Below are 15399 nucleotides of genomic sequence, written 5' to 3' on the forward strand. Positions count from 1 at the left end.
TATTTTTTAATATATGAAATTTACTGTCAAATTGGTTTCCATACAACACCCAGTGCTCATCCCAAAAGGTGCCCTCCTCAATACCCATCACCCACCCTGCCCTCCCTCCCACCCCCCATCAACCCTCAGTTTGTTCTCAGTTTTTAACAGTCTCTTATGCTTTGGCTCTCTCCCACTCTAACCTCTTTTTTTTTTTTTTTCCCTTCCCCTCCCCCATGGGTTTCTGTTACGTTTCTCAGGATCCACATAAGAGTGAAACCATATGGTATCTGTCTTTCTCTGTATGGCTTATTTCACTTAGCATCACACTCTCCAGTTCCATCCACGTTGCTACAAAAGGCCATATTTCATTCTTTCTCATTGCCACGTAGTATTCCATTGTGTATATAAACCACAATTTCTTTATCCATTCATCAGTTGATGGACATTTAGGCTCTTTCCATCATTTGGCTATTGTTGAGAGTGCTGCTATAAACATTGGGGTACAAGTGCCCCTATGCATCAGTACTCCTGTATCCCTTGGATAAATTCCTAGCAGTGCTATTGCTGGGTCATAGGGTAGGTCTATTTTTAATTTTCTGAGGAACCTCCACACTGCTTTCCAGAGCGGCTGCACCAATTTGCATTCCCACCAACAGTGCAAGAGGGTTCCCGTCTCTCCACATCCTCTCCAGCATCTATAGTCTCCTGATTTCTTCATTTTGGCCACTCTGACTGGCGTGAGGTGGTATCTGAGTGTGGTTTTGATTTGTATTTCCCTGATGAGGAGCGACGTTGAACATCTTTTCATGTGCCTGTTGGCCATCCGGATGTCTTCTTTAGAGAAGTGTCTATTCATGTTTTCTGCCCATTTCTTCATTGGGTTATTTGTTTTTCGGGTGTGGAGTTTGATGAGCTCTTTATAGATTTTGGATACTAGCCCTTTGTCCGATGTGTCATTTGCAAATATCTTTTCCCATTCCGGTGGTTGCCTTTTAGTTTTGTTGGTTGTTTCCTTTGCTGTGCAGAAGCTTTTTATCTTCATAAGGTCCCAGTAATTCACTTTTGCTTTTAATTCCCTTGCCTTTGGGGATGTGCTGAGTAAGAGATTGCTACGGCTGAGGTCAGAGAGGTCTTTTCCTGCTTTCTCCTCTAAGGTTTTGATGGTTTCCTGTCTCACATTCAGGTCCTTTATCCATTTTGAGTTTATTTTTGTGAATGGTGTGAGAAAGTGGTCTAGTTTCAACCTTCTGCATGTTGCTGTCCAGTTCTCCCAGCACCATTTGTTAAAGAGACTGTCTTTTTTCCATTGGATGTTCTTTCCTGCTTTGTCAAAAATGAGTTGGCCATACGTTTGTGGGTCTAGTTCTGGGGTTTCTATTCGATTCCATTGGTCTATGTGTCTGTTTTTATGCCAATACCATGCTGTCTTGATGATGACAGCTTTGTAGTAGAGGCTAAAGTCTGGGATTGTGATGCCTCCTGCTTTGGTCTTCTTCAAAATTACTTTGGCTATTCGGGGCCTTTTGTGGTTCCATATGAATTTTAGGATTGCTTGTTGTAGTTTCAAGAAGAATGCTGGTGCAATTTTGATTGGGATTGCATTGAATGTGTAGATAGCTTTGGGTAGTATTGACATTTTGACAATATTTATTCTTCCAATCCATGAGCAGGGAATGTCTTTCCATTTCTTTATATCTTCTTCAATTACCTGCATAAGCTTTCTATAGTTTTCAGCATACAGATCTTTTACATCTTTGGTTAGATTTATTCCTAGGTATTTTATGTTTCTTGGTGCAATTGTGAATGGGATCAGTTTCTTTATTTGTCTTTCTGTTGCTTCATTGTTAGTGTATAAGAATGCAACTGATTTCTGTACATTGATTTTGTATCCTGCAACTTTGCTGAATTCATGTATCAGTTCTAGCAGACTTTTGGTGGAGTCTATCGGATTTTCCATGTATAATATCATGTCATCTGCAAAAAGCGAAAGCTTGACTTCATCTTTGCCAATTTGGATGCCTTTGATTTCCTTTTGTTGTCTGATTGCTGATGCTAGAACTTCCAGCACTATATTAAACAACATTAATATAGTCCAGGTTACTCTTTTATGCAACTCAACTGTAGAGCTTCCCGTCATATTACCTACATTACTTAATTACATTGGAAAAATAAGTGTAAAACTGAATATCTATATTCTCTCATAAGATAAAATCTAAATAATTATATTGACAGTTTGATGTTTATATTTTAACTTTTTCATTAGTGAGAGTATAATAACAAAGAGGTTTTAAAACTGATCAATCATCTCAACATTCCCATCTAAGTTCCATTTAATTATTTATATAGAAATAAACATTACTTTCTTGCTGTTTTGTGTTAATCTTTTGGCCAAATTAATAGCTTTCATGTATTTCTTGAAAAACAGAATTGTTTTCCTTGATTATCATTATCATGATGGAAATGTGCAGATAATTAATAAGGCTTCTGTGGTAACAAATATGAGACTGAAACCACCACCATCCTGGGGAAACCACAACCATCCTCGTTCAGCCATTCAGAATGAAATTATAATTTTAATGAGCCTTAAAATTATCCATTTGGCTGTAAAGGAAATAAACCATATCTCACTTGGTATTCCTTTATGGCTGATCAATTCAGTATTGTGTAGGCAAGAAAGAACACATCATTTGTCTTTGGTATGTAGACAGATGCATGTAGATTTCTGAGAGAATTTCAATAAATTTTAACTGTTCAAAAGTATCAGTAAAACTGAGAAGAGAATATTTTCTGATGTGTAGCTTTTGATCTTTTAGTGACACTTTTAATCTTTGGTAACAAAATACACAACATATACACACAAAACAAAAATCAACTAAACCAAAAACACAATTTCTAAAGATCTGAGATATTTTGGGGAAGAAATAGAATAAATAGTTGTAAGGGGAAAATTCCACATTGAAAATAATCTGTTTCAGAATTAATTAATAAATTATAATGCCAAATCTTATTCATACCATTGAGTCACTGTTTGGGCAAATCAAACAAACTCTTTAGGTTTTAGTTTCCTCATCTGAAAAATGAAAGCATTAGATTGAATGATGTCTAAGATCCATACTACTTTCAGATTGACCTAATGCAAGGCATTCTGTGGTTTGCAATGACTCAGTTTTATTATTCTGCTGTGGTGCAGAGTATCTATATTGGCATAGTGGAAATCACACTATTTAAGTAGCAATTCATGTAGTGATATTATCAACTATTACTCTTTATTTGTCCCAAAAGTACATGGTCTTCTAAAAATGGAAGACTAAATTAAGCATTTTACTGTAAGTATGAGGTAGGGTGAGAATTAGCAAGATAAATATATATAAAGAGCCTAGCACTGTCTATGACTTAGGTGTGCACTAAAGGAAACCTAATATTATCTTTAATAAGGATGACATAGAGTGCTAAGGAAACTTTCTGGTTATTCTTCCATCTCTGAAAAGAACACATGAATCATTTCTTTACAAGTTAACTATTTGATATGTTCAAATAGTTGAATGTGCTCCTTAGAATGTTCTGAAAAAAAGGATAATGATGATGCTTATTTCTTCTATATACTTCCTTTGCCATACTTTCCTTCAAATAACCCATTCATTAGATGTTCCTAAGTAACATTTGTGTAGTTCAGAAAAAAAAAAATCCCAATATGGTATTCAAACTCCAAGTTTTACTGGATTTGTTTGAATGTTCAATGTGTTTAGTATGTTTATGAAACATGCACAGTCATGTGGATGTTGTGGGTACACATAGTAAACAAATTTTCTAGGTTGAATTTATGTCATAAGTTAGTACTCTAGTGCCTATATAAATTAAGCAGAAAGATTATAGACAAAAAATGCCAGTTAGTTCTGCTTCTTATTTTATTCTTCTGAGGACAGTTGTTAAAAATGATTTCACAGTTTTAAAACTTTGAAGCTGCACATTCATTTTTTGTTCTGAGAGAAATAAATATGAGTCTCTCAGTGAGTTGACCGAGTTATATTCTTCATAGGCTACCCCACCAGATGATCCTACTTGGTCTTTCAGGGACTTCAGGAAATGGATGAATTTAAACATAGTTATAGCTTAAGAATTTCACTTACGGTGGGAGGAATAGTGTCTTACAGAGGAATGTAGTGGGTACATTCTCAAAGACCCCTGGAGTTTTTGTTACTATCTCCTCCCCTAATGTACTCCTTGCCTTTCCTTTCTGGGCTTGGAGTTGTGATTTGCTTTTAACCAAGTGTGTTGACACTTAGCAGAACATCTGTAATTCCAGTGGTGGACGAGAGCTATTTGAGCTGAGTGAGGAGTCCAGTAAAAAAGAAACCACAGAGGTCAGTTATTGCTAGTTTCAACAGCACTGATTAAAAAGTGGAAGTGGATGAATGGCTGAGGAACTAAGGACCACAACCCTATTAGAGAAAATATATATGGAATAATCCCAAATAAAATATATACATTTTTATTCCTTCCCCATACCCACAATCAATTTTGGTGATTGATCACTGTATTTTTTGTTTTTCATTAGAAACTTTTAAATGTTCATTCTAAATATAGCTTGGCCATGAGAAAAAGTCAGAATCATACTCTTTGTCCCCCATAGAATGCATTCTAAGGCTAAAACTTCATTTCCCAATAGATAGAAATTTTTCTCTTTTAACTTAATCTTTTTCTAATGATTTGCATTTTGTACATGGAAAGTAGGGATACATTTGTATATTTTCCAGAGGTTTTAGGATCATGAACAGGACATTGGATTTTAAGAGATTCTGTGTTTACTATCAAAAAAGAAAATTTAAAACAAAACAGCTTAAGCAAAGTAAATGAGAAAATAGAACCAATTAGTTGGCTATATTTGTCTTTATAGAGACACACAAATACATCCACTGGAAAAACATATAAAGGTTTCCAGCATTACCTTATATTTACTTTTAAAAATAAATATTGGCCTTGCCCTTTTAGGAAATTTTTATAATTTTCTGCTTTGGCTGAGAATCTGTATGACCTTTGTACCACCTGTGTGCTGAGGAACGCCATAACATTGTTAACATTGATCTTTTTTTCTGCAAATGTTCCATCAAACTCCCTCTAAGCCTTTCTCTTCCTTGTGGGCAGAGTTAGTACAAGCTATTCTACCTGAAAATCCATACTTAGCTTGCTATCTGTAGCAATTAATAAATGATTTTGTTTATCAGCCATTAGTCCCTATATCATTAATCAAAAAAGGTTAGATATTATGTTTGTTCTTCAATATGACAGAACAGATGATGAACGCACAAACAGAAAAAAAAAGAAAAGAAAGAAAGAAAAAAGAAAACAGAAAAAAATATTTTATGATATAAGAGAAACAATGTAGATTAGAGACCATTTCAAAATGACTCCTGGCCCTAGACTAAAAATAATTTCAACACAGTGTATAATATAACACACATAGAAGGAAATACAACAAATATCTTTTTAACATTTTTCCTGTCAGGTGCTGTGTAAGGATTAAGAACCTTGGGTACTTTATCTTATTTCATTTTCAGCCAACCCACATTGACCAGCAGAGAAATTTATAGCTAAATTATCAGATAAGTAAGTATGTGTTTTATAACCTTTGATCTTCTCTCTTTGTGCTTCCTGCTTCTCTTGAGTGTCTCCATTCCAGGAAATCCAGTGTTTTGTCTACCTTTCCTTATCAAAAGCTTATGTCCATTTGGCATACATAGTTCAACTAGATTTCCCTTGAAGTCCTGGATGCATCTCTTTAACATAAATTTAAATCTATTATACATTAAGCAACCTGAAAGCATAGTCATGCAATCCCAGAAGGAAGTTAAGATCAGTGGGGAGCAAAATAAGAAATTTGCCTGCCAAACATCATAAGCTCCGTTGTTTCTAAATGGCTTAATTATTTAATTTCTTTTTTTTTTTTAATGTTTATTTGTTTTTGAGAGACAGAGAGAGAGTGCAAGCAGGGGAGGGGAAGAGAGAGAGAGGGTGACATGGAGTCCGAAGTAGGCTTCAGGCTCTGAGCTGTCAACACAGAACCAGAGGCTGGGCTCAAACTCAGGAGCCATGAGACCATGATCTGAGCCAAAGCCGGACACTTAACCAACTGAGTCACCCAGGCACCCTGCTTAATTATTTACTTTCAAATGTGCATTGCTCACTATATCAGTATATCAGACACATTTCTTTACTAGAGAATATGCTCTTTCAAGGCAGGAATAGTTCCTTTGCCTACACCGTAATGTATTGCTGAAAGTAGTGTCTCAATAAATATTGTAATTGTATGTTCACTAGTTGATGCATAATAAAAATAAATTCAAATTAATTTTAAAGTTATAAAGATAATAATTCTGGAACATGAGCTAATTACTTCTATTCTTCTTAATTGATGAGGATATTGAGTTGAATATGTTTATTAAACAGCTGTTCATTAAGCAGCTCCTTTACTGCAGATCTGTGCTAGGTACTAGAGATATACTGAGGTATTAGAGACACAGCAGTTTATATACCAGGGTACAAGACAGACATGCATCCTGGGTCTGGAATATAGCCCCATTTAAAACAGTGATTTGAAATAAGACAACACTGAAGAGTAGCCCACTGAAATAATCAACCAGATACATTATTTTAATGCTCAAAGCTTTCTAGTACTGGGGCACCTGGCTGGCTCAGTCGGTTGAGCGTCTGACTCTTGATTTCAGCTCAGGTCATGATCTCAAAGTCATGAGATCAAGCCTCGTGGTGGGCTCTGTGCTGATAGCACAGAGCCTGCTTAGGATTCTCTCTCTCTTTCTCTCTCTGCCCCCCCCCAAATAAATAAACATTAAAAAAACAAGGTGTACTAGTATCTCATTTTTTTAAATCTCTATACCTAAAGTATAGGTCTTGAACTTATGATCTCAGGATCAAGAGTCATATGCTCCCCTGACTGGGCCAGCCAGGTACACATGAAACTAATATTACACTGTATGTTAACTAACTAGAATTTAAATAAAAACTTAAAAAAAAAGTTTACTAGGATATTTGACTTTTACTTTCTCTTCTTTTATTTCAATTTTTTTATTTTTAATTTTTTTTAATTTTTTTTTAACGTTTATTTATTTTTGGGACAGAGAGAGACAGAGCATGAACGGGGGAGGGCAGAGAGAGAGGGAGACACAGAATCGGAAGCAGGCTCCAGGCTCTGAGCCATCAGCCCAGAGCCCGACGCGGGGCTCGAACTCACGGACCGCGAGATCATGACCTGAGCTGAAGTCGGGCGCTTAACCGACTGAGCCACCCAGGCGCCCCCTCAATTTTTTTAAATTGATGTGTGCATAAGACTTACAATTACTTTGTCTTTCTGAAATTGTTGATATGACTTTACTGTAGAGATTTAATATTACATTTGTACAGCAGGGTCTGTATGGCATTACAGATTCTGTTTAGATACTTGGAATCCTTTATCTGAACGTGCATTGTGGGTGTCTTTGAAATCAGTTTTATTGGTGAGGGGCATCTTAATTTTCAACATAAAGAACAGTCGCTCTGCCTTGTGCTAGTATTTTCTTCCACATAATGAACCTTTTAAGTAGAAAAGAAGATTATACTTGTTTATGTAACTCTTGTTTGTTTGTTTGTTTGTTTGTTTTTTCCTAAGTGTAACCTGTTGTCCCTTCTCCCTCAAACATCTATGGTCACAAACTGTAAGGAAAATAATGTACCAGAAAGTATTTTTATTTTTATTTTTATTTTTTTTTTAATTTTTTTTTTTTTTATTTATTTTTGGGACAGAGAGAGACAGAGCATGAACGGGGGAGGGGCAGAGAGAGAGGGAGACACAGAATCGGAAACAGGCTCCAGGCTCCGAGCCATCAGCCCAGAGCCCGACGCGGGGCTCGAACTCACGGACCGTGAGATCGTGACCTGGCTGAAGTCGGACGCTTAACCGACTGCGCCACCCAGGCGCCCCCAGAAAGTATTTTTAAACTATGAAATGTAGGTTTGCTGGCTATTATTCACTTCAAATTAACCCTGCCCTAAGTCTGGACTAAGTGGGAAATATTGTGAAACATATGCACTGTACAATCACATTTTTGTGAAATATTCATTCATACATTATGGAGAATGTAATGAGCAAAAAAGAGAGAATATGAAACCAAGAGAAAGCAGTGATTTAACAGCCGTTATTCCTAGGTGGTCAAATTACTGTAGAAAATACTTTTATTTTACTCTTTATATTTTTCTGTACTTTTTAATTTTTTGAACCAAAACAACGTAAAAAAAATGAGCCTCCAGACATTTCTGTTTTGCAGTTTCTACAGACTCCAGTTGTTACACACATCCAGATAGGTGAACACCAGCATTATGTTAGAGGACAGATAGGAATGTTCCCCATGTTAAAAAAAATGCCACCCAACTAATATTATGTATTTCTCTTTCTGTCAGTATTTTAAAATGCAAATGCTTTGGGAAAGGATCATTATGTCACAAATACCTTTTAATTGATCAGATTTTCAGATCATGTCTTTTTCAAAATGTAAAAATATTGATTGGAAATTTGTGTGAAATAAGGCATGTAAGTGCTTCTAGTTATTAATTAGCTGTAATCTTGGGCAAGATCCTAAAATTCTGTGCATGAGTTCCTTCCTGATATGTGTAAGGTCAGTAAGTTTCTTTCAAAGCTCTAGACGTTAGTAATTCTGTGACCGTCCCAGAGTTTAACGTGTGATTCTTTTTCATGCTATTAGTTACCTATTTCTGGATCCACATTTATGGCATCCAGATCAGACTCCTTGGGGTGTGTAGCAGTTGAGGGAGAGACAGAAAAGAGGAAATGAAATTGAATTTTAGCGTACTGCTTGTAAGGAAGTTCACTTTTACTTTACAGCCACCCTGAGAAGCAGCATTATTTTCCTGTTTGAAAAAAGAAAACCGAGAGTCAGGATATTATTAAATTATCAATGTTAGTATGACTAACAAATAAAATAGTTGAGTTGGGAATGGAACCCTGGTATACTTGTAGCTAAAGTCCCTGCCCTTTCTACCATACCAGGCTACCTCCTAACAAGAAATCATGGCATCTAGGACTGGGGCAGCAACCCATTTCCCAGCCAATTTTCTTTTCCTGCTGCTGGGCCTTGTGTCAGTGTCAGTTCTAAAATGACAGTCCACATTCCTGCAATTTCTGGGGATGCCTTGAGAGCTGACTGTATTGCCAGTAATTTTCAAAATACTCTTGCTTTGTCTTTCAACTCCTTTATATCTCTCAGAGAAATATCAAGACTGATGTCCAAAAAGTATAACCTTAGAGGTTGAGGATGATTAAGTGCCTGGATACTTTTAGGAGAAAAATAGAGTTCAGAATCAGGGTATTTTGTGATGAGGTACATAAAAGATTTCTTTCTTGAGAACCTTTTCCAATCTGACAAAGCAAAGTTGATAGTTTAATACCAGCTCAGTATGTGTATTGCTCTGCAAGCTGTTGATTTAGGCTTTTGTTTTGTGTGACTGCAAACAACAGGAACTACTACTGTAAGGAAAAGGAAAAGGACAAGGAAAAGGGAATTTACTGTAAGGCTGTTTGTTTTGTGTGTGTGCATGTGTGTTGTGGTTGTTGTGGTATTGGGGTGAGAGGCTCATGGACTCAACAAGAAGCTGGAGGGCCAAGCTTCAGAACACCCAGGAATTATGGGAGCGCTAGAGCAATCAGTCACAAAAAGTGCAACAGCCTTTTAACAGAACCAGTCTACATCAGCATAGCTCCTAAAGAAATACCTCCAACAGTCCCCGTGTCCTTGCACCATTCACTCAAGACTCAAAGTCCCTAAGAGTATCCAGTGGATCAAATCCTGTCAGCAGAGAACAAATTAGTCACTTATCTTTTTTGCGTGTGAGACTGATTATACTTTTCAAGATTAGGCCCAATGAGGAATTCCAAAAAGGATGTCAAAGATCTAACTATGGGGTGCTGGACAGATAAAAGAAAATTATATGTGGTTCCCTATAGGTAGGTTCACAAGGCAAATTGAATATGGACTCATTCTGAAGAAATGGTGTTAGTTTTATTTTATTTGTATAGAAACTAGCAACATTTTTTCTTATATGGTAGAAATTTTTCTATTTTTTAATGATATGAATAACTTCCCTCTTGTTTTTCTCTTGAATTAATTTCTTTTTAATTTTTATTTTATTCTTTGCAAAATAGACTTTAAGAAAATGTCAAAGAGAACTTCAGAGCTGATTTTTCTTCAGATTGCAGTAGGTACAAATCTCTATTACTTTATCTTGAAAATGCCTGAACCAAGTAAACCACACTCAGATCTACATACAGGTAGATATAATTAGGTAGATGCAATTGACTTCAAACTGACTAGATTTTATTTTGCTTAAGTGGAACAGTGACATCTAGTGCCTGCAAAATCATGTCACTGGATCTAAAGGAAGATAAAAATAGACTTGCCTTTAGGTTGATTGAAGATGAATGAAGGAAGGGTTATTTATTAGTTACATCTGCAGATTCAGATCTCTTACATTGGTCTGTTCTCCATTTTCGTGTGTATCACATTAGTGACCACAGTCCTTTTTAGGTGTTCTCCTTAATTCTGGATTCACCACATACTAATATGTTTTTCTTCTCTTTACAGTGATTTATGAAATTCCTATATTGTATTTCTCACTTTTTTCTTACTAATCTTATTTCCTATTATTTCCCACAACACATGCTCAGTTTTGTCAGACTTGATTTCTTCACTTTTAAAAAAGAAATCAGGTTATTTTTACTTCCACAACTTGATTTATATTCCCTTTGCCTGGAAGGTACTTCTCACTGTCTTTTGTCAAATTTTATTTATCTTTCAAGTTTCATTTTCTTGGCATGTCTTCCCTTTCTCTTGTCTTTCCAAACTACTTCTTATCTGAATTTCTGTAGCATTTAGAGTCTTTGTAACTCCTTGATGTTTAGTTATAATCTGTCTTGAGTTAATTACTATTTGTTTCTATTTATGGAATAGTTTGGTCTCATCGATTAGACTTTAAATTCCTTGAGTTCAGGGAATTCCTATACTTCTTCTAAACACCCTTTTCAAAATGTTTCAGCCTGTCATTCAATAATTGATAAAAAATTTTGATGGGTTTGTTGAAATTTTGATTTTCTGCAATCTTTGATATTTATTTTGGTAAATTTTGATAGGTTTGTTGTATTGGTTTTTGTATTGCAATGAACTGAGAGTTCCATGAGGTAAAAAAGAGCCATCTGACCTTGTTGTATACTTACTTAAAAATATCATTCAGATAAAGAGAAATTCTAATAATTTACTTAATATTTTATCTCATATTTATACAGGTAAATTGATATGTATATAACATTAGATCATAAATTTATTTTCCATAAAAGATACAATTGGATTATATTTTTGAAGATAATTAACATAATTCTTTAAAGATGAGGACATGCAGGCTTAGATCAATTGAATTTTATATATATGTATATACACACACACACACACATACATGTACTGAGAGTATATTCAAGAAAAAGAAATAAGGCTACTTACAAAACTGTATGCAATATAAATATACATTTTTTAGCCATGAGATAATAATGAAATATTTTCTTTTTATTTTTTAACATTTATTCATTTTTGAGAGTGTTAGAGACAGACCATGAGTGGGGGAGGGGCAGAGAGAGAGGGAGCTGTCAGCACAGAGCCCGATGCGGGGCTTGAACTCACGGGCTGCGAGATCATGACCTGAGCTGAAGTCAGATGCTTAACCGACTGAGCCACCCAGGCGCCCCTGAAATATTTTCTATTTATGTATATTTTACAGATTAAAAATTATTACATCTGGTGATTCTTTAGATCTTTGTAATCACATTGTAAAGTAAATTATTTGTCCCTACTTAATACATTTTTATATACACTTATCAAAATATTTCTTGTGTCTGACACTTCATTAGGGGCTGGGATACAGAGATGGGTATCACTTGGCTCCCTAGCTTTGTGGGTTTTTCCATTGTGTCCAGAAGATAAACTGAAGCTGAAGAGGCAAGCCAAGATCATACAATAATAGCCAGAGATGCAGCAGGAGGACTGAAATTGGTCTAAAAATTCAGAATTATGTCCACATTATTTTGCTACCTTTGCTCAGACTTATTTTGGAAATGAGGTCTCTAAAGACAACACATACAAACTTATAAAGAAAGTACAGCTTCCATTCTTCAGGAAATGATTTTGCTACTTAATTTGCTAAAACAGAATAGCCACAGAAAATAACTTAGCTTTCTCGTTTTTAAATTTAACCTAACATACCTGTGTTTATTGGGAGATGGGTTATTGTTTTCCGGAGGAAATAGAATTTGTAGTATAGTCAACACTCTTCTGGTTGTTAGGTAGAGATGTTTGTACTTTCTATGGTACCTCTTTTGTTCTTCCACACCACTGCCCCCAGTTCCACGTTACTGTTCCTTCCCAAGGGTATCTATCTTGAAACAACAAAAAATAAGCATCTATTTTGGTATCTGCTACTGTTGTCTTTTCTTAGTTATTTCCTTTCATCACCCCTTGTTTGTATTATAGTCTTTGTATTGTACCGCTCAATACTACTCAGTGTTTTATGCTCTGTGTACCTGGGCATCTACAACATCAAGACGCAGAGAAAAATTTATAAAAGTGGAGATTTGAAAGGGTACTATTTACTTTAAGGTAATAATCGCAACACTTTTGGATCTCTAAATTTAAACGTTTAGATGTTTGAAAGCTGCTACTTACTTCAAAGATGTGATTTCACAGTTTAAAAGTCCAGTAACTTTAATGAGAAAAAAATGAATGAGTTATGCAATCAAAATTATTTGCTATGATTAAAATGGAAGATTTTTCTTCTAGACCACTCACTGCTATTAGATTAGAATAGTATAATGTGAATTTCTGAAGGCCAGATAGTGAATTTAACTAGTGTGGATATGAAGAAAATGCCTAATTCACCGTAAAGACAGAATCTGAGAAGTTCATGTGGCATGTTGAGAGATAAGATGCACTCTGGATATCTGTGCCGAGGTGAGTCAACTATCACAAAGCACGAGTCAGTTTTCTTTGAACCAGCATTGGCCGAGTAAGCAACTGAACTTATTGGTTGGTTTATTTGTGGTTTCATGTATAAGCAACTCTATTCCCACCATGTCAAAGCAAAAGTTGGCTGGTGTCTCAACTCTCATATGGAAATCAACATAACTAAACTCTCTGGGTAGAGAGGGCAAATTAATTCTTTCACCAACATTCAGCTACCTCTGGCAGCCATTTTATCCTTTTGATCCAGTCAAAACGACCTATTGGAACTATAATTCTTCATGGCTAAAATTTACTACTTGTAACACTTAACATCTGTTCTTAACATTTTCTAGATTTGTGTTCCTTGTGATACAAAATTTGAATGTTTGATTTACCCCTCTGCCTGCTGAGGTTGCCTAGCTCTCTTGGATGTAGTGGACACACAATAGACACAGATTAAAGTAAATGAAAAAGCAAGTGGGATTTCCCTATCCCAAATTAAACATTTTGAGTTGCACATCCCACAGAGGCAATAGGTACATAGCAAACAAATATGATGCCTTAGTCTTGGGTTTAGAGTATCTGAAAGGAGGAGGGAATTAGATTCTTCAGATTTAAAAGGAATTAGATGAGAGAATACAGATTTTTTTTGGTCTCATCCTCTCTCTGTTATATCTGAATAAGAGCACTACCCAAATATCTTGCAAGGTGGAGGATACTCAGAATATCAAAAATTTATTTTTATGTAACAAACATTAAGTGATGGTTATGAAAACACTCTACCTGGTACCATGCAATCAACAAAATGAAAAAGCTTAGATTTTAAAGCAGCACCCACATTTTCCCTATAGTATATTTATAGTATGTATGTATATACATATGTTTGTATACATAACATATGCATATTTAACAGAGAGAAAATATGTCTATATTTCTCTTTACCTGTATCAGGGCTAAAAGTTAGATATAAACAGTTACAAGGACAATGAAGAGAAAGTAATTCTCACCAAGGGATTATTTCATTAAGGGATTGATAGAAGTTCTCGCTCTTCTGAATTATATCTTTGATATAGTATAAACATTTGGCATCTATGTAATTTGAAATCTTACTTTTTGATGGAGAAAATTTTTTTTCAATATATGAATTTTATTGTCAAATTTGTTTCCATACAACACCCAGTGCTCATCCCAAAAGGTGCCCTCCTCAATGCCCATCACCCACCCTCCCCTCCCTCCCACCCCCCATCAACCCTCAGTTTGTTCTCAGTTTTTAAGAGTCTCTTATGCTTTGGCTCTCTCCCACTCTAACCTCTTTTTTTTTTTTTTCCTTCCCGTCCCCCATGGATTTCTGTTACGTTTCTCAGGATCCACATAAGAGTGAAACCATATGGTATCTGTCTTTCTCTGTATGGCTTATTTCACTTAGCATAACACTCTCCAGTTCCATCCATGTTGCTATAAGGGCCATATTTCATTCTTTCTCATTGTCACATAGTACTTTGATGGAGAAATTTTTAAGAGGAAGGTGAAGAGGATTGGTAAGAGAAGTCAGTGAAGAGATGCCATACATGTTTTTAAAAAGTGATTATCTACCCTGGTGGCTACTATTGATTTAAATAGTTGAACACTTATTGTAATACCTACTTTTTGCCAGGAAGTATTTTATTTATATATGTATATATATATATATATATATAGTATTTATATAAATATAAAGTATTATATATATATACACACACATATACATGTACATATACATATACATGTATATATACATATGTACATATATACATATATATGTATATACACACATATACATATATATGTATGTATACATATATGTACACACACATATATATGTGTGTGTGTACATATATATATATATATATATATATATATATATATGTATATGCTGGCCTGCTTTTCAAAATATGAATTTTCGTATGAACTTGTATTATGTTTGAAAAAAGAGCATGAGCAGCATGTTATGAACTTTGCATGTGTTTCTACATTCAAACTACCGTCTCTGTCCCTTCCCTCCATTACCACTTCTGTCACCCTGGTTCACATTCTTATTGGTGTATTGGAACAGCGCCCTAACTGAGCAGTTTTCTTCAATGTGCATGTTGCTGCTAAATTCAGCTTTCTTCTGAGCATTTTTTTCTCAGCATTGTTTTAGTCATTTCATTTCATGCCTTTGTTGACAACCCCTCAAATGTCCCCACTTCCTACTCCATTGAGGATAAAATCCTAAGTGCTGCAAAGCTTTCCACATTCCAATCCCAAATCCCGTGCTGTTTCTTCTAATAGTATTTCCAAATAGAGTGCCTCTGCTGTGTTGGCCCACTGATGATCAGGTTCAGCCTGTAAA

Source organism: Neofelis nebulosa, chromosome 2 (assembly GCF_028018385.1).
Source record: "Neofelis nebulosa isolate mNeoNeb1 chromosome 2, mNeoNeb1.pri, whole genome shotgun sequence".
Classification (NCBI taxonomy): Eukaryota; Metazoa; Chordata; class Mammalia; order Carnivora; family Felidae; genus Neofelis; species Neofelis nebulosa.